General features: G+C 44.2%; 1 protein-coding gene across 8 annotated transcripts in view; it reads right to left on the bottom strand.

Moving 5' to 3' along the window:
* The window catches only part of TBCE (tubulin folding cofactor E), a 125,709-nt gene extending 103,716 nt beyond the window's left edge, over positions 1-21,993 (bottom strand). For 3 of the 8 annotated variants that reach the window (XM_066235636.1, XM_066235593.1, XM_066235641.1), the window contains exon 1: positions 21,932-21,993. The gene's annotated coding sequence lies outside the window, so the exon portion shown is untranslated. Of the gene's footprint in view, positions 1-3,003; positions 3,042-6,012; positions 6,145-6,712; positions 6,734-21,927 lie in introns of those variants that run through there. The other 5 variants (XM_066235601.1, XM_066235630.1, XM_066235610.1 and 2 more) reach the window with 5 other exon arrangements.
* Between the last annotated feature and the right edge of the window lie 2,368 nt (positions 21,994-24,361).

The following is a 24,361-nucleotide window of genomic DNA, read 5'->3' as shown; positions in this document are numbered from 1 at the left end:
TTGCCTGACCCCTGGTGGCGCAGTGGATAAAAGCATCAACCTGGGAACACTGAGGTTGCCGGTTCAAAACCCTGCACTTGTCTGGTCAAGGCATATATGGGAGTTGATGCTTCCTGCTCCTCCCCCCTTTCTCTCTCTCTCACCCCTGTCTCGCTCCCTCCTCTCTAAAATTAATAAATAAAATTTTTTAAAAAAAAGTTAATTACTAACACCAAAAGAAAACCTCCTGTTTACTTATTTCTACAAAATGTTACAAATTCTGCCTGACCTGTGGTGGCACAGCGGATAGAGCACTGACCTGGAACACTGGAGTCACCAGTTCAAAACCCTGGCCTTGCCCGGTAAAAGGCATATATTATAGGAGAAACAACTACTATAAGTTGATGCGCTTTTTTTAGGAAGGGTTATTTATTTATTTTTGTACTTTTCTGAAGTGAGAAGCAGGGAGGCAGAGAGACAGACTCCTGCATGTGCCCAATGGGGATCCACATGGCATGCCCACTAGGGGGCATTGCTCTGCCCACCTGGGGCGTTGCTCTGTTGCAACCGGAGCCATTCTAGCATGTGAGGCAGAAGCCATGGAGCAATCCTCAGTGCCCAGGCCAGCTTTGCTCCAATGGAGCCTTGGCTGCAGGAAGGGAAGAGAGAGATAAAGAGAAAGGAGAGGAGGAAGGGTGGAGAAGCAGATGGGCACTTCTCCTGTGTACCCTGACCAGGAATCAAATCCAGGACATCCATATGCCGGGCCGACGGTCTACCACTGAGCCAACTGGCCAGGGCCATAAGTTGATGCTTTATATAAAAATATATAATAAACATTCAATAATCCAACATACTGACTATCTCTCTTGGTTTTACCCTGTGTGATTTTTGTCAAGAATGAAGACAAAAAGCCTGACCTATGTTGGTGCAGTGCATAAAGCATCAACCTAGAATGCCGAGGTAGCTGGTTTGAAACCCTGGGCTTGCCTGGTCAAGGCACATATGGGAGTTGATGCTTCCTTCTCTCTCTCTCTTCTCTCTAAAATTAATAAATAAAAAATTTTTAAAAAAAGAATGAAGACAAAAAAGAATAGATAAGACACTGACCAAAGACAGAAACCCATAAAAACTGTGGGTAAAACTTTTTAGTTACAAGCCCTTTTATACTCCAATCCACATTCAAGAATGTCATGGCTGGCCCTAGCCTGTTGACTCAGTGGTAGAGCACTGGCCCGGCCTGTGGATATCCCAGGTTTGATTCCCGGTCAGGTCACACAGAAGAGACAATCTGCTTCTTCATCCCTCCCCCTTCTCTCTCTCTCTTCCCCTATGGCAGCCATGGTTCATTGTTTCAAGTGCATTGGCCCTGGGTACTGAGGATGGCTCCATGGCCTTGCCTCAGATGCTAAAATAGTTTGGTTATAAGCATGGCCCCAGATGGGCAGAACATTGGCCCAGATGGGGGTTGTCAGATGGATCCTGATCAGGGAACACATCTATCTCCTCTCCTCTCACTTGGAAAAAGAAGGAGTCTGACCAGGCAGTGGCACAGTGGATACAGCATCAAACTGGGATGCAGAGGACTCAGGTTGAAAACCCCAAGGTCTCTGGCTTGAGCACGAGCTCATTCGGCTTTAGCATGGAGTCACTGGCTTAGCGTGGGATCACAGACATGACCCCATGGTCACTAGCTTGAGCCCAAAGGTCACTAGCTTGAAGCCCAAGGTCGCTGGCTTGAGCAAGGGGTCATTTGTTTCGCTGTAGCCCTGTGGTCAAGGCACATATGAGAAAGCAATCAATGAACAACTAAGGTGCCGCAACAAGTAACTGATGCTTTTCATCTCTCTCCCTTCCTGTCTGTCCCTATCTGTCCCTCTCTCAGTCTCTTGCTGTCTCTGTCACAGGAAAAAAAAAAAAAAAGAAAGAAAAAGAAAAAGAAGGAAAAAAAATGTCATGGCCTTGGCCAGATAGCTCGGTTGGTTAGAGCATTGTCCCAAAACATGGAGGTTGCTGGCTTGATCCTTGGTCAGGGTACATATGAAACAGATGTTCATGTCTCTCGCTTGTTCTCTCCCTTCTTCTAAAATCAACAAAGTAAACATTTAAAGGCTATGGAGGCCCTGGCCAGTTGGCTCAGTGGTAGAGCAATGGCTTGGCATGTGGATATCCCAGGTCAATTACCGGAGAGAGAACACAGAAATGCTCACCTTCTTCTTCACCCCTCCTCCTCTCACTTCTCTCTCTCTTCTCCTCCCCTCCTGCAGCCATGGCTGGATTAGAGCAAGTTGGTCCTGGGCCATGACTCCATGGCCTCTGCCTCAGGCACTAAAAAAATGGCTCTAGCTGTAACAAAGCAAGGGCCCCAGATGGGCAAAGCATCGTCCCCTGGTGGACTTGCCAAGTAGAACCTGGTCTGGGCACATGGGGACTCTGTCTCTGCCTCCCTTCCTCTCACTAAATAAAAATAAAGAAAAATAAAGAATATAGAGTTTCTTTAAAAAACAAAAGAATGGCATAAACTTTGCAAAATGCTTCATTGAAATCAAAATAACAGGGAATATGCTCTGTCAATCAGACAGAGGAGGTGGAGTAAGAGAAGCAAGCCTCACATTTTAATTTATATACATCCAAGCTGTCTGAATATTTCTGGAACAGATAGCTGTTATTTTTTTCTATTAATACTAATGAGGAGGAGAAAAAGAAGAATGATGATGAAAAGAGGGAAGAAAGAATGTACTATTCTCTACAAATTTCCCTGTCTCACCAGGGAATCACAATTCAAACAAAACATGAAGTAAATTTAGCAAGATTGACTACACTCTCCCCAGCTCCTGGAACTACTCCTATTTCCTAAAAGTCCACAAACATCATTCTTAGAAATTATAACTCCTTTGTTCATAACTCTCCAAAGATTATGAACAGAAATTTTTGCAGTCATATTGGCCAGTTCCTTTCACAAATTACTGGATGTAATTTCTCTGGGAACGAAGACTATTTCAAAATGGCAGAACATTATCCTACCTCTTTTTGTCTTTGACATGGTTTTAACCAGTTGTTTTTTTTCTGACAAGTCAGGAAATATTCTCCATAAAAAAGATAAAAGAAATTAAATCAATCTTCCATTTTTCTATCATTTGTTATACTACATTAAACATTTTTGAAATATTAATCAAATGTGAAAAATATTAACATTTATGAAAGGCCATAGGTATTCATTATACTTTTCTCTCCATTTTTCTACCTTTGTCTATTTTTTTCTTTTTTTTAAGCAAGAAAGGAAGACACAGACAGGAAGGGAGAGAGATGAGAAGTATCAACTCATAGTTGCAGCACCTTAGTAGTTTATCAATTGTTTTCTCATATGTGCCTTGACTAGGAGACTACAGCTGAGCCAGGGACCCAAACCAGTGACCTTTAGCTCAAGTCAGTGACCTGTGGGCTCAAGTCAGTGACTATGAGGTCATGTCTATGATCCTACTCTCAAGCCAGTGTCCCCGCGCTCAAGCCAGTGAGCCTGCACTCAAGCCGGTGACCACAGGATTTCAAACCTGGTTCCTCTGAATACCATTCTATCCACTGCGCCATTGTCTGGTCAGGCTCTTCCTTTCCTTTATGTTTTTTCTTATTGATTTTTAGAGAGGGGCCTGACCTGTGGTGGCACAGTGGGATAAAGCGTTGACCTGGAAGTGCTGAGGTCGCCGGTTCAAAACCCTGGGCTTGCCTGGTCAAGGCACATATGGAAGTTGATGCTTCCAGCTCCTCCCCCCCTTCTCTCTCTCTGTCTCTCCTCTCTCTCTCTGTCTCTCCCTCGCTCTAAAATGAATTTAAAAAAAATTTTTAGAGAGGAGAGAAAGAGAGAGAGAGGAGGGGAGGAGCAGGAAGCATCAACTCCCATATATGCCTTGATCAGGCAAGTCCAGGGTTTTGAACCCATGACCTCAGCATTCTAGGTCGACACTTTATCCACCGCACCACCACAGGTCAGGGGCCTCTGTCTACTTTTCTATGCATATCTTTCTCACTTAATTTGTTTGCATAGGTGATACTCAAAAGTATGACAGGGATTAACCAAGTTCCCCTTCCACTCCTGACACTCATTCTCTCTTTCCACTGGCAACAGCTTTTCGGTATCTCCATACCTACTTCTATACATATTTCATTCTTATATAAGCAAATACATTCTTTTTCTTTCCTTATATAAAAGGTAGCGTACTATAAGTGTGATTCTATTCCTTACATTTCTATTCAATACTATATCCCAGAGATTTATCTACAGCCATTCCATGTTTTTTGTTTGTTTTTTTATTGAGAGGAAGGGAGGCAAAGACAGACTCTCTGCATGCCCTCCAACTGGGATTGACCCAGCAAGCCCACTATGGGACAATGCTCTGCCCATCTGGGGCCACTGCCCTATTGCTCGGCAACCAAGTTATTTTTAGTGCCTGAGGTGAGGCCATGGTGCCATCCTCAGTGCCCTGGGCCAACTTGCTTGCATGAGCCATCACAGCTGTGGGAGGGGTACAGAGGTAGAGAGGTAGAGGTAGAGAGAGAGAGAGAGACAGAGGAAATGGGGAGGGGTGAAGATGGTCACTTCTCCTGTGTGCCCTGACCGGGAATTGAACCCAGGACTTCCACACGCCAGACCAACACTCTACCACTGAGTCAACCAGCGAGGGCCCATGCCATGAGATTTTAATTTTTTTTTTTTATTGTTCTGAAGCTGGAAATGGAGAGACAGTCAGACAGACTCCCGCATGCGCCCGACCGGGATCCACCCGGCACGCCCACCAGGGGGCGATGCTCTGCCCATCCTGGGCGTCGCCATGTTGCAACCAGAGCCACTCTAGCGCCTGAGGCAGAGGCCACAGAGCCATCCCCAGCGCCCGGGCCATCTTTGCTCCAATGGAGCCTTGGCTGCGGGAGGGGAAGAGAGAGACAGAGAGGAAAGTGCGGCGGAGGGGTGGAGAAGCAAATGGGCGCTTCTCCTCTGTGCCCTGGCCGGGAATCGAACCCGAGTCCTCCGCACGCTAGGCCGACACTCTACCGCTGAGCCAACCGGCCAAGGCGAGATTTTAAATTTTTTATGGCTGCATAATGTAAGGTGGGGCAAAAGTAGGTTTATAGTCACTCATATGGAGAAGAATACAGTAATAAATATTACATAAATAAACGCTGTACCTACTTTTGCCCCATCCTATATTTATATAGGTAAATCATATATATTTTATTTAACCAGTCCTCAAACTGATGGACAGTTAGGTTACGCCAAAGTTTTTGCTACTGCAAACAGTGGAAGGATCAAGCAAGCCCGTGTACATTTATCTTTTTACACTTGTGCGAAAGTATCTATAGGAAACATTCTCAAAATGGGCATTGCTGAATCAAAGGGGACATGCATTTCAATTTAGCTAATGACAAGTGTTCTTTTTTAGTGGCTGTACCATTTTTCAGTCCCATCAGCAGTACATAGGCCCATGTGTCATCACAGCCTTGCCCTTCACAGAATATTAAACTTTCAGTTATTGGTCTAAGAAGTGAAATATGTACATATTTATATTTTCTTTTATAACGGTGCAGAGCATCTACTTACTCACTTTGATTTCCTTTACTGTAAACTACCTGTTCACATCCTTTCTTTGCTCATTTTCCTTTTGGTTTATTGATCTTTTACTTAATCTGTTTTTAAAAGCTAAACTGTTCCTTATATAGTATTAATAATGGGATAACATAATTCTTGAAATAAATTAATTTGAAAAAACTGAAAGGAGGAACACAAGCACATATTTGTACACCTACATTCACTGCAGTATCATTCACAAATAGCCAAAAGGTGGAAACAACCCAAGTGTCTACTGATGAATAAACAAACTGCAGTCTATCCATTCAGTGGTTTATTCAGCCTGAAAATGAAAAAAATTCTGACATATGCACAGATGAACTTTGAGAACATTATGCTAAAGAAAATAAGCCAGTCATGAAAGGGAAAGTACTGTATAATTCCACTATAAAAATATACCTAGAGAGCCTGACCTGTGGTAACACAGCAAATAAAGTGTCAACCTGGAATGCTGAGGTCACTGGTTCAAAACCCTGGGCTTATCCGAACAAGGCACATATGGGAGTTGATGCTTCCTGCTCTTCCCCCTTCTCTCTCTCCCCTCACTAAAATAAAAAAATAAAAAATAAAATTTTAAATAAATACACACACACACACACACAGATACACACACCTAGAGGAGTCAAATTCACGGAGAAAGTGGAATAGTGGTTGCCAGGGGCTAGGGGAGGGGAAATGGGAATTTAATGGCAACGTCATTTTGCAAAATGCAGACAGTTCGGGAAATGGATGGTGACGATTGTTGTACAACAATGAATGTACTTAACACTATAAACTGTACACTTCAAAATGGTTAAGATGGTAAATTTTACATTATCTTTATTTTACCACAACTTAAAAAATAATTTAAAATTTGATTCCCAATATTTTAGGTTTTATAGAGCTTTGATTTGCTTCAGCTTTAATTGGGACACCAAATCATTAAGAGTATGGTGTTTCATCTCCATTATTCAAAATTTACTCTCCTAATACCTAAGGAAAAATTTGATTATATTCAACATTGTCGGGAAAATTCTCAAAAACAGCAGTCTTTTCCTACGATATTTCAGGCTCTTCCAATTCATCTGTTTCTTCCTACTTGACGAGAATTCAAACCAAAGAAATCTTTCTTACCAGACCAGGCAGTGGTGCAGTGGATAAAGCACTGAACTGGAATGCAGAGGACCCAGGTTCGAAATCCCGAGGTTGCCAGCTTGAGCGCAGGGTTGCTGGCTTGAGTGTGGGATGATAGACATGACCGCTATGGTTGCTGGCTTGAGCCCAAAAGTTGCTGGCTTGAGCAAGTGGTCACTAGCTTTGCTATAACCCCCCACCCCGCCCAGTTAAGGCACATATGAGAAAGCAATCAATGAATAACTAAGGTGCTGCAACAAATAATTGATGCTTCCCATCTCTCTCCCTTCCTGTCTGTCTATCCCTATCTCTCCCTCTGTCTCTGTCACAAGAAAAAACAAAGAAAATCTTTCCACTTATTTTGTTTCTTCCAAGGAACTTGCATGGTCAAAAAAAAATAGGACTTTATGAGAATTTAAGAAATCTGTGATCTTCTGTCATTTCATTTTATTTTTATGCCACTTTTATAATCTATATTAGGAAAGCAACAGCTTCATTCTTCTCTTAATCAAATCATCAAGAGCATAATCGACAAATCTCTCCTTACCGCTTCGTGCTTTCCACCCCAATGCCTCTACACTTGGCTCCCAACAAGTATACATATCTTTCTGATATCCACTCTTTCATCAATCATATCTAATGTTTTTTTGTTTTTGTTTTTTGTATTTTTCTGAAGTTGGAAATGGGAGGCAGTCAGACAGACTCCCGCATGCGCCCGACTGGGATCCACCCGGCATGCCCACCAGGGGCGATGCTCTGCCGCAATCAGAGCCATTCTAGTGCCTGAGGCAGAGGCCACAGAGCCATCCTCAGCGCCCAGGCAAACTTTGCTCCAATGGAGCCTTGGCTGCGGGAGGGAAAGAGAGAGACAAAGAGGAAGGAAAGGGGGGGGTGGAGAAGCAGATGGGCACTTCTCCTGTGTGCCCCGGCCGGGAATCGAACCTGGGACTCTAAGAGCGTCACCAGGCCGACGCTCTAATGTTGTTTTGAACAGACATATTTCCATTCCAAGAATGAGCCTATTCCAGCAAATTTTTTCTGAAGTTGGAAACAGGGAGGCAGTCAGACAGACTCCCGCATGCACCCGACTGGGATCCACCAGGCATGCCCACCAGGGGGTGATGCTCTGCCCATCTGGGGTGTTGCTCTGTTGCGACCAGAGCCATTCTAGCACCTGAGGCAGAGGCCATGGAGCCATCCTCAGCGTCCGGGCCAACTTTGCTCCAATGGAGCCTTGGCTGCGGGAGGGGAAGAGAGAGACAGAGAGGAAGGAGAGGGGGAGGGTGGAGAAGCAGATGGGTGCTTCTCCTGTGTGCCCTGGCCGGGAATCGAACCTGGGACTCCTCCTGCACGCCAGGCTGATGCTCTACCACTGAGCCAACTGGCCAAGGCCTATTCCAGCAAATTTTAATGATATTCATGGTATTTCATTATCTTTTTTTTAAAGATTAACTTTTTAAAAATGTTTTATTTTATTGATTTTTTTAGAGAGAGGAAGGGAGATAGCAGGAAAGAGAGACAGGAACATCTATCTGTTCTTGTATGTGCCCTGACCGAGAACTGAATTGGCAACCTCTGAAATCCAGGTTGATGCTCAAACCAACGGAACTATCCCACCAGGGCTTCATGAATCTTCCAGGAATAGAAACTTGAAACCACAAATTCAATAACTGTGTTTTTGCCACAGTAGTATCTTTTCCTAAAATCTTCCAACTGTTTCCTCCAGTATTTGGTTATCATACACTTTCTCCTCATTAGCATTTAATTTTAAGTTTCATTAGCAACTTTTCCCTCTTTATAAAACTTTAGTATCCATTTTTCTCAAACCTACTGATTTCCTTGATTCCTATTAGAAACTATGTTCCCAATTCCTAGGAGAGGCAGAATACTTTAGAATGGAGTTGACCATTATCTGGGAAGACCAAAAACATAATAAAAAAAAAGATAGACCAAGATCTGACTGATTATATATGCTTATTAGGAACAAAAGATGGGAGGAACTATATACTACAGTAGTTAAATCATGACCGCCAGGAAGTCAGGTGGAGGAGGTCAAGGTTAATACCTGGTATCAGTGAATTTAGGAAACATAAATGGCACTCCCAAGAAGCAGGAAGAACAATGTAACAGGTAGTCCAAGTAGATGTTTCTCAGACACCAAAAGGCTGCATCTAGGAAGCCTGGTCAAAGAAATATAGTGCAGGTCATGAGATTGGGAATCAGAGGTAACTAATGAGAGCAGAGTGGGATATAATTCCCAACAGGAAGTTGGAGAATTATCTGTTCCTCAAGGTCTGTGGGCTTGCAAGCTTTTTTTTTTTAAAGTTGATTTTAGAGAGAGAGGAAGTGTGGGAGAGAAAGAGACAGATTTATTATTAAATTTACTTATTTTTTCTTTTTTTTTATTGTTCCACTTCACTGGTTGATTCTTGTATGTGCTCTGACTAGGGATTGCACTCTTGGCGTATTGAGACAGTGCTGTAACCAACTGAGCTACTGGACCAGGGCTATCAAGTTACCTTCTTCTTCTTCCTCTTTCTTTTTGAGAAAGAAAGTGGAAGAAGGAGAGGGAGTAGGGGAGTAGAGAGGGAGGGGTGAGAGAGAGGGAGAGAGAAAGGAGAGAAAAGCATCAATTTGTTCTGTGTAGTTGTGCACTCATTGATTTCTTCTCATACATGCTCTGATCAGGACTCCAACCAGCGATCTCTGGGTCCAACCACCACCCTCCGGATTGAGCTGGAACCAGTGACCCAGGGCTCGAACTGGAAACACCAGGCAGGAATCAGCGAGCTCAGTGCTCCAGGATGACATTCTATCCACTATGCCACCGGCCAGGGCACAAGCTATCTTCTAACTAAAGATTTTCACTAATTTCTAACTAAAATTTAGCATTTTTCTAAATGCAACACAGGCAAAAATATCAGTTGGATTAGCAGTACTTGTGATCACAAATACCTTATGTTGTATTACAGCTGTTACAGATTTCAAAATACTTGATATTCATCACTATTTCAGTTACAATATTAATTAGACCTGCCACTAGACTGTCATTTAGTATATTAATAAACAAACATATTATTCTATTATAATTTTTAAAGTACTTTGATAACTTAATTTCACAAAACTGATTTCATTTGAAATCCGATGCATTTTCTGTATTTAAAAATATTAAGTAGGCCTGGCTATATAGCTCAGTTGGTTAGAGTGTAATCCGTATATGCCAATGTTGCAAGTTGGATCCCCAGTCAGGGCACATACAAGAATCAACCACTGAATGCACACAAAAGTGGAACAACAAATCAATGTTTCTCTCTCTCTTTTTCTCCCTTCCTCTTTCTAAAATCAATCAATACTTTTTAAACTAAAAAACAAACAAACAAAAAAACCTGGACCAGGCTGAGGCACAGTGGACAGAGCAACGATCTGGGATGCTGAGGACCCAGGTTAGAAACCCCAAGGTCACCAGCTTGAGAACGGGGTCACCAACTTGAGCATGGGGTCACAGAAATGACCCCATGGTTGCTGGCTTGAGCTCAAGGTCACTGGCTCGACTGGAGACACCTGGTCAAGGCACATATGAGAAAGCAATCGATGAACAACTAAGGTGTCACAACTATGAGTTGATGCTTTTCATCTTTCTCCTTTCCTGTCTGCTCCACAACTTTGCGGAAAAAAAAAAAAATTAAGCCTTCACATGCTTCATTAGACTCCTTGTAAATGGGGTCTTTATCTTAAAGAATCAATTAAGAAAATCGGAAGACTTAAGAATTTGGTGGTGAGTCTCCAGTATCAACAACAAAGCAAATTATTTAAACAAAATTATACAGCGCTTTACAAAATGCTTCTATTTTCCTTATCTTTTTTTTCCCTCTTTTTTACAGAGACAGAGATAGAGTCAGAGAGAGGGATAGACAGGGACAGACAGACAAGAACAGAGAGAGATGAGAAGCACCAATCATCAGTTTTTCATTGCGCGTTGCAACACCTTAGTTGTTCATTGATTGCTTTCTCATATGTGCCTTGGCCGCGGGCCTTCAGCAGACCGAGTAACCCTTGCTGGAGCCAGCGACCCTTGGGTTCAAGCTGGTGGGCTTTTGCTCAAACCAGCTGAGCCCGCGCTCAAGCTGGCGACCTCGGGGTCTCAAACCTGGGTCCTCTGCATCCCAGTCCGACGCTCTATCCACTGCGCCACCACCTGGTCAGGCTTTCCTTATCTTAATTATATGATATTCATTCAAAAATTTAAATTTCCTTAATTCTTCTAAAAAATAATTGTCAAATGGCCCTGGCTGGTTGGCTCAGCAGTAGAGCGTCGGCCCGGCGTGTGAAGTCCTGTGTTCGATTCTCAGCCAGGGCACACAGGAGAAGCGCCCATCTGCTTCTCCACCCTTCCTCCTCTCCTTTTGGAAATAACTTATCTAAAATTAAAGGCAGCCAGATCAGGTGGTGGCGCAGTGGATAGAGCATCAACTGGGATGCAGAGGACCCAGGTTTAAAACCCTGAGGTCACCAGCTTGAATGAGGGGTCACCAGCTTGAGGATGGGGTCGCTGGCGTGAGAGTGGGATCATAGACACGACCCCACAGTTGCTGGCTTGAGCCCAAAGGTTGCTGGATTGAGCAAGGGGTCACTCGGTCTGCTATAGCCTCCTGGTCAAGGCACATATGAAAAAGTAATCAATGAACAACTAAGGAGCTGTAATGAAGAACAGATGCTTCTCATCTCTCTCCCTTCCTGTCTGTCTGTCCCTATCTGTCCCTCACACACACACAAAAAAGATTACACTAAATGTCTTCATTGGCTTTTATCAATTTGAGCTGGGTTTCTTTCTACTGCAACGGAAAGAACCCTTAAAAAACAGAAGAATTTAGGTCATATTTGCTCCTATTTAATGTTATATAGACACTATAAGTCAGAGGTCAGGAACCTTTTTGGCTGAGAGAGCCATGAATGCCACATATTTTAAAATGTAATTCCGTGAGAGCCATACAATGTTTGGCTAAATACAAGTAAATGTGTGCATTTTATGTAAGACCAACACTTTTAAAGCACAATTAAGTCTCTGAATTCTTTTTAATAACGTTGTTATGCTGTTGCTAACCAATGATGAATAAAGTACTTCTTACCATTAATGTGACTCTGGTGCTGCATGGTTATGCCGATGGCTTTGTAATCTGGTTTGGTATGTGGTGAGGTTAAGCTTCATGCAGGCGTTGAGACTTCCATCCGTTAAATGCGATCGTAGGTTGGTCTTAACATTATTTAGATGTGAGAAAGACTGCTCACATTCATACGTAGAGCCAAACATTGTCAGTACAGCAATACTCACACGCTGCAGTGTGTGGTATGTGATGGGAAGCGCATTCCAAGTTTTGACAATCAGCTGGTCCGCGGTTGAAGTTTTTTGTTTCTCCCAACTTGTGTTTGCTCGCCAACTCCGCTTGCTGTCGTGCAAGTCTTTCCAAATCTTCATTCAGTGACTTGAACTTATTCACCCATATGTCTGAGGCCTTCAGGTCAGCAGTTTGTAGCTCAAAATCTCTGACGGAGACACGGGGGATGTAACTCAGGTCGGCGCTGTCCACTGCACACTCGTGTGGATGGATGATGAACTTAAAAAGACAGGTGCACTCATGAAATTCTCCAAAGCGCACTTTCAATGACTGCAGAAGATTAGATGGGAAGCCTGCAGGCTGCTGGAGACCAAGATGTTGAGCAGGGTCACTTGCTGTGCATGCAACTTTAAACTCTCCCAGTTTTTCAAAGTGTAGTAAATAACCTGTTTCAATGTTGGTGATGAAGAGTTTCAGCTTGTTTTCAAATGCAAACACTGCTTGTTGAAGGATAAGACTGTATTTCCAACGCCTTGTATTTTCACATTGAGCTGGTTCAGATGTTCAGTCATGTCCATGAGATAGTAGAATTTCAGGAGCCACTCTGTTAGCTAACTCAGGATGCTCGACGTTTTTCATTTCAAAAAAGTCCAAATTTCGCTCAGACAAGCCGCAAAATGGCTTAGCACCTTCCCTCTTGCCAACCAACGCACATTGCTGTGCAGAAGCAGACCAGGATAATTATTCTCAACTTCATACAGCAGTGTTTTAAACTGGCGATCATTTAAAGCTTGGGCAACAATCAAGATGACCACCGGAATGACCAGCGACATCACCTCACCAAGCTGCTCACCACACATCTGAGCACAAAGCACCTCCTGATGTAGGATGCAGTGAAACTTAGGATGGGTCTCTTTTCATGTTCATGAAGAAGCGCTATGAATCCTCTGTTTTTCCCCACCATGCACGGAGCACCATCAGTACACACCGAAATAAGTTTATCCATCAGTAGATTTTTTTCTTTAGAAAACTCAGTGAAAGACTTGACTAAATCTTCCCCTCTTGTTGTCTCTTTCATAGGCAAAACAGCAAGACTATCCTCACATAGTGTGTCACCAACAGCATACCTTGCAATCACGCTGAACTGAGATAAATGGCTTATGTCTGTTGATTCATCCAAAGCAAGAGAAAAGAATGGTGCTGTATTTATGTCCTTCACTTGTGTTGCCTCAATTTGATTTGCCATCATGATGGTACGATAGTGAACAGTTCTTGCCGACAGAGGCATGTCTTTTATTATTCGTTTGACTATCTTGTCTTTATCCGAAAAGTCGTCAAAAAGTTCATTGGCAACATCAAGCATGAATGTTTTGGCATACTCTCCATCTGTGAATGGCTTTCCGTTTCTCACAATTGCTAAAGCACCAGCAAAGCTAGCCAAATTCCAGTCACCTTGTTGGGTCCAAACACGGAGTTGCTGCTGACTAGCTTGCACACTGCACAGTAGCTCTTGACATGCTTTCTTCCTGCTGGATATTTCGATGCAAATGTAGTATGGCGTGTGTCGAAATGCCGCTTTATATTTGACCATTTCATCGATGCAATTTTATCATTGCATATTAAATACACTGCAGAACCTGCTCTCTCCACAAAGGCGAATTCCTTTGTCCATTCCTGCTGAAAAGTACGATACTCCTCATCTTTTTTCTTTTAGCCATCTTCTTTGTCAAAAGGGTTTCTGCAATTAGCTAGCTGACTACTTGATTAAAAGGAGGGAAGATTGATTACTTCCTGACCTCAGAACGACCGTGTACGTTACGCATTATCCAATAAAAATTTGGTGTTGTCCTGGAGGACAGCTGTGATTGGCTCCAGCTACCCACAACCATGAACAGGAGCAGTAGGAAATGAGTGGATTGTAATACATGAGAATGTTTTTTATTTTTAACATTATTATTTTTTTTGTCAAAGATTTGTCCGCGAGCCAGATGCAGCCATCAAAAGAGCCACATCTGGCTCATGGGCCATAGGTTCTTGACCCCTGTTATAAGTGGTCAGTCTGCTGAACAGAAATTCTGCTTCCGCTACTAACATGCTAGCTGTGGCACACTGAATAATTTAAGCTGTCTCGGTTTTCTTATCTGTAAAATGTTGATTAACGTTAGAACCTATTTTACAGGGTTGTGAGAATTAAATGTTATATGCACAAGTGCTCAACATATTATAAAGAGACAGTGAATGTAGCCATTAAGATCATAAATATCTTAAATTCATTAAGATCATAAGATTGTAGCCTGACCAGGCAGTAGCGCAGCAGATAGAGCGACAGACTGGGACTCAGAGGACCCAGGTTCGAAATCACGAGGTCGCTGGCTTTAGCACAGGCTCATCTGGTTCGAGCAAGGCTCACCAGCTTGAGCCCAAAGTTGCTGGCTTGAGCAAGGGGTCACTCGATCTGCTGTAGCCCCCTCCCCTCCCATTAAGGCACATATGAGAAAGCAATCAATAAACAACTAAGGTGCCACAACAAAAAATTAATGCTTATCTCTCTCCCTTCCTGTCTGTCTGTCCCTCTCTCTGTCTCTGTCACAAATAAAAGATCATAAGACTGTATCTAAATATATGTACACATACATATATATTCTTTTAAGAAAGAGAAAGAGATGAGAAGCATCAACTCTTAGTTATAGCGTGACCAGGCGGTGGCGCAGTGGATAAAGCGTCGAACTGGGATGCTGAGGACCCAGGTTCGAGACCCCGAGGTCGCCAGCTTGAGCGCGGGCTCATCTGGTTTGAGCAAAGCTCACCAGCTTGGACCCAAGGTCACTGGCTCAAGCAAGGGGTTACTCGGTCTGCTGAAGGCCCGCGGTCAAGGCACATATGAGAAAGCAATCAATGAACAACTAAGGTGCTAAGGTGTCGCAATGCGCAATGAAAAACTAATAATTGATGCTTCTCATCTCTCCATTCCTGTCTGTCTGTCCCTGTCTATCCCTCACTCTGACTCTCTCTCTGTCTCTGTAAAAGAAAATTAATTAATTAATTAATTAAAAAAAAACCTCTTAGTGATAGCATTTTAGTTGTTCATTAATTGTTTCTCATACGTGCCTTGATGTGCGGTGGTATGGCTCCAGCCCAGACAGTTAACCTTTGCTCAAACCTGCAACCTTGGGCTTAAGCCAGTGACCTTGAGTCCTTCAAGCCAGCAAACTTTGGGCTCAAGCAGTGACCATAGGATCATGTGGATGATCCCACAGTCAAGCTTGTGAAGCTGCACTCAAGCTGGATGAGCCTGTGCTCAAGCTGGTGACCTTGGGGTTTCAAAACCAGTACCTCAGTGTCCCAGGTAGATGCTCTATTCACTGCACCACCACCTGTCAGGCAGGGGAAGATTGTATATTTATATAAGAGAAAAATGTTTCCTAAAGCTAAAGAATGTGCCTGACCTGTGGTGGAGAAGTGGATAAAGCGTCGACCTGGAAATGCTGAGGTCGCCAGTTTGAAACCCTGGGCTTGCCTGGTCAAGGCACATATGGGAGTTGATGCTTCCTGCTCCTCTCTCTCTCTCTCTCTCTCTCTCTCCTCTAAAATGAATAAATTAAAATAAATTTTAAAAAAAAGCTAAAGAATGTATTACAAGTTCAGAAGAACAGAAGCTGATATGGGAACTTAATCTCAGCAAGCCCACTGCTCACAGTAGGTATGAATTTCAACATCAGTGACCACACATTCTCTACCTTCTTTAGCAAAGAAATCCAAACTGCCTAACCAGGTGGTGGCGCAGTGGATAGAGCATTGAACTGGGATGCAGAGGACCCAGGTTCGAGACCCCAAGGTCACCAGCTTGAGCGCGGGCTCATCTGGTTTGAGCAAAGCTCACCAGCTTGGACCCAAGGTCGCTGGCTCAAGCAAGGGGTTACTCAGTCTGCTAAAGGCCCGTGGTCAAGGCACATATGAAAAAGCAATCAATGAACAACTAAAGTGTCGCAACAAAAAAACTGATGATTGATGCTTCTCATCTCTCTCCGTTCCTGTCTGTCTGTCCCTATCTATTCCTTTCTTTGACTCTCTGTCTCTGTAAAAAAAAAAAAAAAAGAAATCCAAACAGATGTCTGATGCACAACAGAAAAGGTAAAAACAAGCCCTGGCCGGTTGGCTCAACGGTAGAGCGTCGGCCTAGCGTGCGGAGGACCCGGGTTCGATTCCCGGCCAGGGCACACAGGAGAAGCGCCCATTTGCTTCTCCACCCCTCCGCCGCACCTTCCTCTCTGTCTCTCTCTTCCCCTCCCGCAGCCAAGGCTCCATTGGAGCAAAAATGGCCCGGGCGCTGGGGTTGGCTCTGTGGCCTCTGCCTCAGGCGCTAGAGTGGCTCTGGTCGCAACATGGCGACGCCCCGGAGGGGCAGAGCATCGCCCCCTGGTGGGCAGAGCATCGCCCCATGGTGGGCGTGCCGGGTGGATCCCGGTCGGGCGCATGCGGGAGTCTGTCTGACTGTCTTTCCCTGTTTCCAGCTTCAGAAAAATGCAAAAAAAAAAAAAAAAAAAAAAAAAAAAAAAAGAAAAGGTAAAAACAGGCAGTTTGTGAGTGAATATGGGTAGCATTATCTTTCTAAATGTATTGTCTTAAATATTTCCCTGATATTTGTTCAAAATTGTACCAAATAATGAGGTCTGATGCACAGTCACACACTGACACTTATCAAGTAAAACACTCAACCTCAGTGGGAAACACACTCACCTGAAATTTAGGAGCTCTAGATAGCAAACCTAGCTCAGGCACTAACAAGCTGTGAGTCCTTAGATTCATAGACCTTTCCACCAGAAAGAACTTAAGGAAGTAGAAGACACGCTCTGACATGGAACTTGCAGTCTAACTGAGAGAGATGACTAACAGTGCAAAACTAAGACCTAAAATTAGAAATGCAAAGATCAAATTCAGTGACAGAAGATAACCAAGTGGGTCAAGGGTAAGAGCAGGCTTACAGCATAGAGTGTACAGTTAATAATATCATAATAACTGGCCCCGGCCGGTTGGCTAAGTGGTAGGACATTGGCCCAAAGTGTGGAAGTCCTGGGTTCAATTTCCGGTCTGGACACACAGGAGAAGCAACCATTTGCTTTTTTTCACCTCTCCCCTCCTCTCTTTCTCTCTCTCCCGCAGCCATGGCTCAAATGGTTCGACCAAGTTGGCCTTGGGTGCTGAGGATAGCTCGATGACCTCACCTCAGGCACTAATATAAAATAGCTCAGTTGTCAAGCAATGGAGCAGTGCCCCAGATGGGCAGCGCATCACCCTGTAGAGGGCTTGCCAGTTGGATCCCAGTCAGGGGGCATGTAAGAGTCTGTCTTGGCCCTGGCCGGTTGGCTCGGTGGCAGAACGTCAGCCTGGCGTGTGGAAGTCCTGGGTTCAATTCCTGGCCAGGGCACACAGAAGAGGCATCCATCTGCTTCTCCACACCTCCCGCTCTCCTTCCTCTCTGTCTCTCTCTTCCCCTCCCGCAGCCGAGGCTCCATTGGAGCAAAAGATGGCCCGGGCGCTGGGGATGGCTCCTTGGCCTCTGCCCCAGGCGCTAGAGTGGCTCTGGTCACGACAGAGCATCGCCCCCTGGTGGGCGTGCCGGGTGGATCCCGGTTGGGCGCATGCGGGAGTCTGTATGACTGCCTCCCCATTTCCAGCTTCAGAAAAATACAAAAAAAACTCCAAAAAACCAAACCAAAACAAAACAAAAAAAACCCTGGGCTTGCCTGGTCAAGGCACATGTGGGAGTTGAGGCTTCCTGCTCCTCCCCCCCCTTCTCTCTCTCTCTCTCTCTTTCTCTCTCTCAATCTCTCTCTCTCTCTCCTCTAAAATGAATAAATAAAAATAATTTAAAAAAAAGAGTCTGTCTCTCTGCCTCTCTCCCTCTCACTTAATTAAAAAAAAAAATGTATGGGGTCAGATGAGTAGTTGAAATAGTGGGGGGTGTCACTCAGCAGAGAGCATGACTATCAAACCACTATGCTGTATATCTGAAACTAGTACAGAATAATAATGAATATAAATTTTAATTGTAAAAAACAAAACAAAACAAAAAAAGAGTAAGGGAAGGCTCCACGTCGAAACCATACCCTGTTTAAGCTGTTAGTAATGGGCAGCAGAGAGAACAAACCTTCCACATAGGGAAATGTAAGAGGGCTTCACTGAATGGAAGTTCATGTTGGGAGACTAAATGCGAGAATACCCTTAAGCATTTAAGGGTAAAAATTTCACTTGCTTTTAAGTTATCACACAATATTTAATAATTTCCCAGACAAATTTTATTTTATTTTATATTTTTTGTAACAGAGACAGAGAGAGGGAGAGATAGGGACAGTCAGGAAGAAAGAGAGATGAGAAGCATCAATTCTTCGCTGCAGCTCCTTAGTTGTTCATTGATTGCTTTCTTGTATGTGTCTTGATCAGGGGGCTATAGCAGAGTGAGTGACCTCTTGCTCAAGCCAGCAACCTCAGGCTCAAGCCCGAAACCTTTAGGCTTCAATCCAGCAATCTTTGGGCTCAAGCCAGTGACCATAGCCAGCAACCCCGTGCTCAAGCTGGTGAGCCCACACTCAAGCTGGTGACCTCAGGTTTTGAACATGGGTCCTCTGTGTCCCAGTACGGTGCCCTATCCACTGCACCACCGCCTGGTCAGGCTCCAAGCCCAATTTTTTTTTTTTTTTTTACAGAGACAGAGAGAAAGTCAGAGAGAGGGATAGACAGGGACAGACAGATAGGAACGAAGAAAGATGAGAAGCATCAATCATTAGTTTTTTGTTGCAACACCTTAGTTGTTCATTGATTGCTTTCTCATATGTGCCTTGACCGTGAGCCTTCAGCAGACCAAGTAACCCCTTGCTCAAGCCAGAGACCTTGGGTCCAAGCTGGTGAGCTTTGCTCAAACCAGATGAGCCCGTGCTCAAGCTGGCGACCTCGGGGTCTTGAACCTGGGTCCTCCACATCCCAGTCTGATGCTCTATCCACTGCGCCACCACCTGGTCAGACTCCAAGCCCAATTTTAAACAAACCTATCTATCCTTTAAAAAAATATATAATTGTGGTAAAATACACATAAAATTAATCATGTAACCATTTTTAAGCATTCAGTTCGGTGCCATTAGATATATTCGCACTGTTGTGCAACCAATCACCAAAAACTTTTTCATCTTGCAAAAATGAAACTCTGTAGTCATTATAAAACTCCCTATATTGGCCTGACCTGTGGTGGCACAGTGGATAAAGAGTCGACCTGGAAATGCTGAGGTCACCGGTTCGAAACCCTGGGCTTGCCTGGTCAAGGCACATATGGGAGTTGATGCTTCCAGCTCCTCCCCCCCCTTCTCTCTCTCTGTCTCTCCTTCTCCTCTATAAAATGAATAAAAAAATAAATAAAAAAAAAAACCCCTCCCTATATACTGCTCTCTATAGCCCCCATCTTCTGTTTCTATGAACTTGACTACTCTAGATATCTCAGTAATGAAATCACAGTATTTGTCTTTCAGTGACTGGCCTGTTTCACTGAGCAGAATGTCCTACTATCCTCTCATGCCCTTCGTGCCTGATGTCAGAGCCTGTGTCTAGGCTGCTCTTCATCCTCATCAGTTTCTGTGTTTTCCCATTCGGAACTGTCTTCCATATTTTTTAGTGGCTCCTCCAAAAAGCTTTAGGCCTTTCCAAAGAGGCTAGCGGCTTATCTCCCTCTCAAACAACAATGACTTCAATCTACACCAAACCCACAATTTTTATGGCAAAACTTTATTAAAGAAAACATATAAAACTAATTATAAACCAGTAAGTTTCTACCTTTTTGCTATATACTTTCAAATGCCACCAAATCACTCCTCCACAAATTTATTCCAGCTACTTCTAATAATGGGCAAACTGTGATGTTTCCCCTTTCCGGTAGTACCTATATACTTTCTGGGTAATATTCATTTCACGCTTGTTTTCTTTTAATTTTTTAAGGATATGTTAGGCTTTTTTTTAAGTGAGAAGAGGGGAGATAGAGACAGATTCCCACATGCGCCCCAATGGGGATACACCCACCAATCCCTGTGTGGGGCTGATGCTCAAATCAACCAAGCTATCCTCAGTGCCTGAGGTGATGCTCAAATCAATCAAACCACTAGCTGAGAGAGGGGAAGAGAAGCAGATGGTCACTTCTCATGTGTGCCCTGACTGGTGACCAAACCCGGGACATCCATACACTGGGCCAAACGTTCTAGCCAATGAGCCAAACCAGCCAGGGCCTAAAGTCAATAAATAAATACATTAAAAAAAAAATAGCGATAAGGGACTGAACCATGCAGACATAAGGAGAACAGCATTCCAAGCAAAAGAATGGCACAAATATCCTGAGGCTGGGATGTGTTTGGGGAAGCCATAGACTGGGACAAAGAGCAGAATACAAGATGGGAAATCAGAGATAAAACAGGACTGCATCAACATAAGGACCTTGGGGGACACTCTTAAGACTAGCCTTCTACTCTAAGTGAAATGGACAGTACTTGGAGGATTTTTTTCTGTGTGACTCAGAGAGAGAGAAAAAGAGAGAGAGAGAGACAGAGAGAGAGAGAGACAGAAAGGGACTGAAGGGAGAGAGCCAGACAGGAAGGGAGAGAGATGAGAAGCATCAATTCTTTTTTGTGGCACCTTAGTTGTTCATTGATTGCTTTCTCACATGTGCTTTGACTGTGGGGCTACAGCAGACCAAGTGACCCCTTGCTCAAGCCAGCAACCTTGGGTTCAACCTGGTGAGCTGTGCTCAAACCAGATGAGCCCATGCTCAAGCTGGCGACCTCCGGGTTTCGAACCTGGGTCCTCCACATCTCAGTCCAATGCTCTATCTATTGTGCCACTGCCTGGTTTTATTTCTTTGAAAGAAGGTGGATAATCTGATTTTTAAAAAGGGGTGATGGAAACCGAATGAAAGAAGATAAAGCAGACTGGTTAGGTGGCTACTGCTCAACAACGTGACAGATGACTGCAACCTGGATAAGTGAAGTTGGTAAGGAGGATTTGGAAGTCTAGACAGATTTTGAAGACCTAGTCCAAAAACTGTGCTGATGGTTTACATGTGCTGTGCAAAAGCGTTGAGTCAAGGATGACTCCAAAGGTTCTGGCGGAACAAATACCTCAGCAGTGACAATGATGTAAGTACAATAAACCTGCCAGTTAAAAGGCACAGGCTACTGACCAGGATTAAAAAAAAAAAAAATTCTCAACAATATGCTGTTTATAAAAGCTTACAGAAAGGTTTAAACTAAAAAGATAAAAAAAAGTAGGGGATAAATATCAAACGACAGCTACAGTAGATGTACTGTCAGACAAAAGAGAAGTCTGCTCTCTTACTCTCTATTTACTCTATTCCTAAGTCTGGTACTTGTAAACCCTGTCTTCCAGAAGGGACTGCGTTTTCTTTGGGGATAGGGATGTCACGCCCCCACCTGGGCCACCCACAGCTTAGTACTGTCCCCAGTCGGTAGTACTACGTAAAAATTTTAAACGTCCTCCACCCACTTAACACCAGTTCTCTATCACAAATGTTAAATGATTTGGAAGGACAAGGCTGAGTAACAAGTCATTGGCCGCCAGTACCAATTTCACCTCTTCCCAAGTGGCAAGCCCTATGAAATGCAGGATGGCGCGGCTCCTCTTGCCAGGCCGGCCCGGAATCCCGAACGTCCATCCGCACACAAACACGCGCGCAGCGCTCGAGCCTGCGCGCCTGGGTTCGGGCAAAGCCCGCTCTGGCAACCTGGGAAGTTTTAGGAAACTTGTGCAAGACCGAGAGCACTACATGGTAACCGCCGACCCCGGCCCAGGGGAACGGTGGCACCATCCATTCCCCAAACCTCCAACGCTCACCTACCCCCAGCCAGGTGGTCCAGCCTGATGCCCTTCGCACGCGCCGTCTCTCAGCGCAACTTCCGTTGTGGCCGGAAGTAAATTATTAAGGGCAGGATGTCCCGCCTCCGCGGTCAGTGACAGCCGCCGGAGTTTAGACTGGACTGTAGCGGGAGGTGCGGTCAGTCCACTCAGACTCAGACTCTTGTCTGTTCTCGTGTTCCAGACCAGTTTCCCGGAAGAGCAGAACAGCCCAAGGAACTGGTTTTAATGGAAGCAAGTTACAAGTGCTGTGTGAGGTTCAGCTCCATATTTATTGACGATCTACTACGTAAGAAGGATGTGGTGGTTACAGAGAGTAAGGATGACACCTCAAAAATTGAGATGGGGGGTGGGGGCTGACCAGGCGGTGGCACAGTGGATAGAGCGCCGGACTGGAACACGGAGGACCCAGGTTCAAAGCCCCGAGGTCCGGCTTGAGCGGGGGCTCACCAGCTTGAGCATGGGATCATAGACATGACCCCATTGTCGCTGGCTTGAACAGCTCTGCTGCCGCCCCCCCCCCCCCCCCCCCCCCCCGTCAAGGCACATATGAGAAAGCAATCAATGAACAACTAAGGAGCCGCAACAGAGAATTAATGCTTCTTACGTCTCTCCCTTCCTGCCTGCCTGTATCTCTCTCTGTCTCTCTCACACACACACACTCAAAGGTGGGGGGGATTACCTAGCTAACACCTATGGTGGAGTGAAAGTAAGTGCAATAATGGAAAACAAATTCCGTGGTCCTGGTAATTTTTCAGTACCATTTCTCACATAAATGTCTTGAGGGTTTCTTGTCAGGATCAAATGAGGTGCCGCTTAAGTAGACGTTTAGCGTGGGGTTAGATACACGATAACAAGCACACAATGTCCATAGTGCTGTTGGTGCAAAAGAAAGAGGCCATTAATCCAGCTAAGCGGACGCTGAGTAACGTCAGGGAGATGGACTTCACGATGAACTTTGTTAAAGGTGTACAGAATTTCAACAGGCGCAGATACCCTTTAAAAATGTGTAAAAACTTAATTTAAAAAATTTGTAAGAATGTGAAAGGGAGTGTGGGACAGCTGTGTTAGGCTTGCTTATGCCAGTTTACCAGCTGCACGCACTTTACTAGATTAGTGTGTGAGCACGTGGCAGAGGCACGTGTGCCTAGCCCATATAAGGCTATGTGTGTTTCACCTGGGCAGCAATTCTCCCTCCTGCCACGGTGAGGTGTGGTTTTCCTTGCTCCCTTGCCCTTACTTTGAATAGCAGATTTCCCTTTGTTTATTAGCTCTTTCACTTTTGTAGTTTGTCTGTCTTTGCAAGCCTCCAATAAACAGATATGGCCCAACACTTCCCAGCTCCACAGTTTCTCTACCTTCTGCCCGAATCCATTGTGGACCTGCCTGGCCTCAGCCACCAGCATTACATCTGAGGCGTCCAGCAGGGTTTGGAGCAGATGGGTATGGAACCACCGACAGCTTAAAAAAAAAAGAGCCAATAGGTAAATCCCAAGGATAGTAGGCAGGGGATGAAATAAGGCCCTCAAGAGGCAGAGAGAGGGACTCAACTTTTTTTTTTTTTAAGACTTTATTCATTTTAGAGAGGAGACAGAGAGAGAGAGAGAGACAGAAGGGGAGAGGAGCAGTAAGCATCAACTCTGATTTGTGCCTTCACCAGGCAAGCCCAGGGTTTCAAACTGGTGATTTCAGTGCTCCAGGTTGACGCTTTATCCCAGGGGTCGGGAACCTTTTTGGCTGAGAGAGCCATGAACGCCACATATTTTAAAATGTAATTCCATGAGAGCCATACAACGACCCGTGTACGTCACACATTATCCAATAAAAATTTGGTGTTCTCCCAGAGGACAGCTATGATTGGCTCCAACCACCCGCAACCATGAACAGGAGCGGTAGGAAATGAATGGATTGTAATACATGAGAATGTTTTATATATATATATATATATATATATATATATATATATATACACACACACACATATACATATATATATAATATTAAAATATAATATATAAAAATATATATTAAAAATATATATTTGTTTTATATTTTTAACGTTATTTCTTTTTATTAAAGATTTGTCTGCGAGCCAGATGCAGCCATCAAAAGAGCCCCATCTGGCTCACGAGCCATAGGTTCCCAACCCCTGCTTTATCCACTGTGACACCACAGGTCAAGCTAGAGCCTCAACTTGGAGCACTGAGGTTGCCATTTGAAACCCCAGGCTTGCCTGGTGAAGATACATATGAGGAGCAATGAACAACTAAAGTAAAGCAACTACAAGTTGATGCTTCTTGTCCTCTCTTGCTTCTCTCCTCTCTCTAATACTCAGTAAATAAAATCTAAAAACAAAACGAGAAAAACAGAGCTTATTTTGCCTAGGAGAGGACAAACGTTTCTTGAAAGGCAG

Source organism: Saccopteryx bilineata, chromosome 1 (assembly GCF_036850765.1).
Source record: "Saccopteryx bilineata isolate mSacBil1 chromosome 1, mSacBil1_pri_phased_curated, whole genome shotgun sequence".
NCBI lineage: Eukaryota > Metazoa > Chordata > Mammalia > Chiroptera > Emballonuridae > Saccopteryx > Saccopteryx bilineata.
The sequence above is the reverse complement of the archived record's forward strand: the minus strand, read 5'-3'. Positions and strand labels throughout refer to the sequence as shown.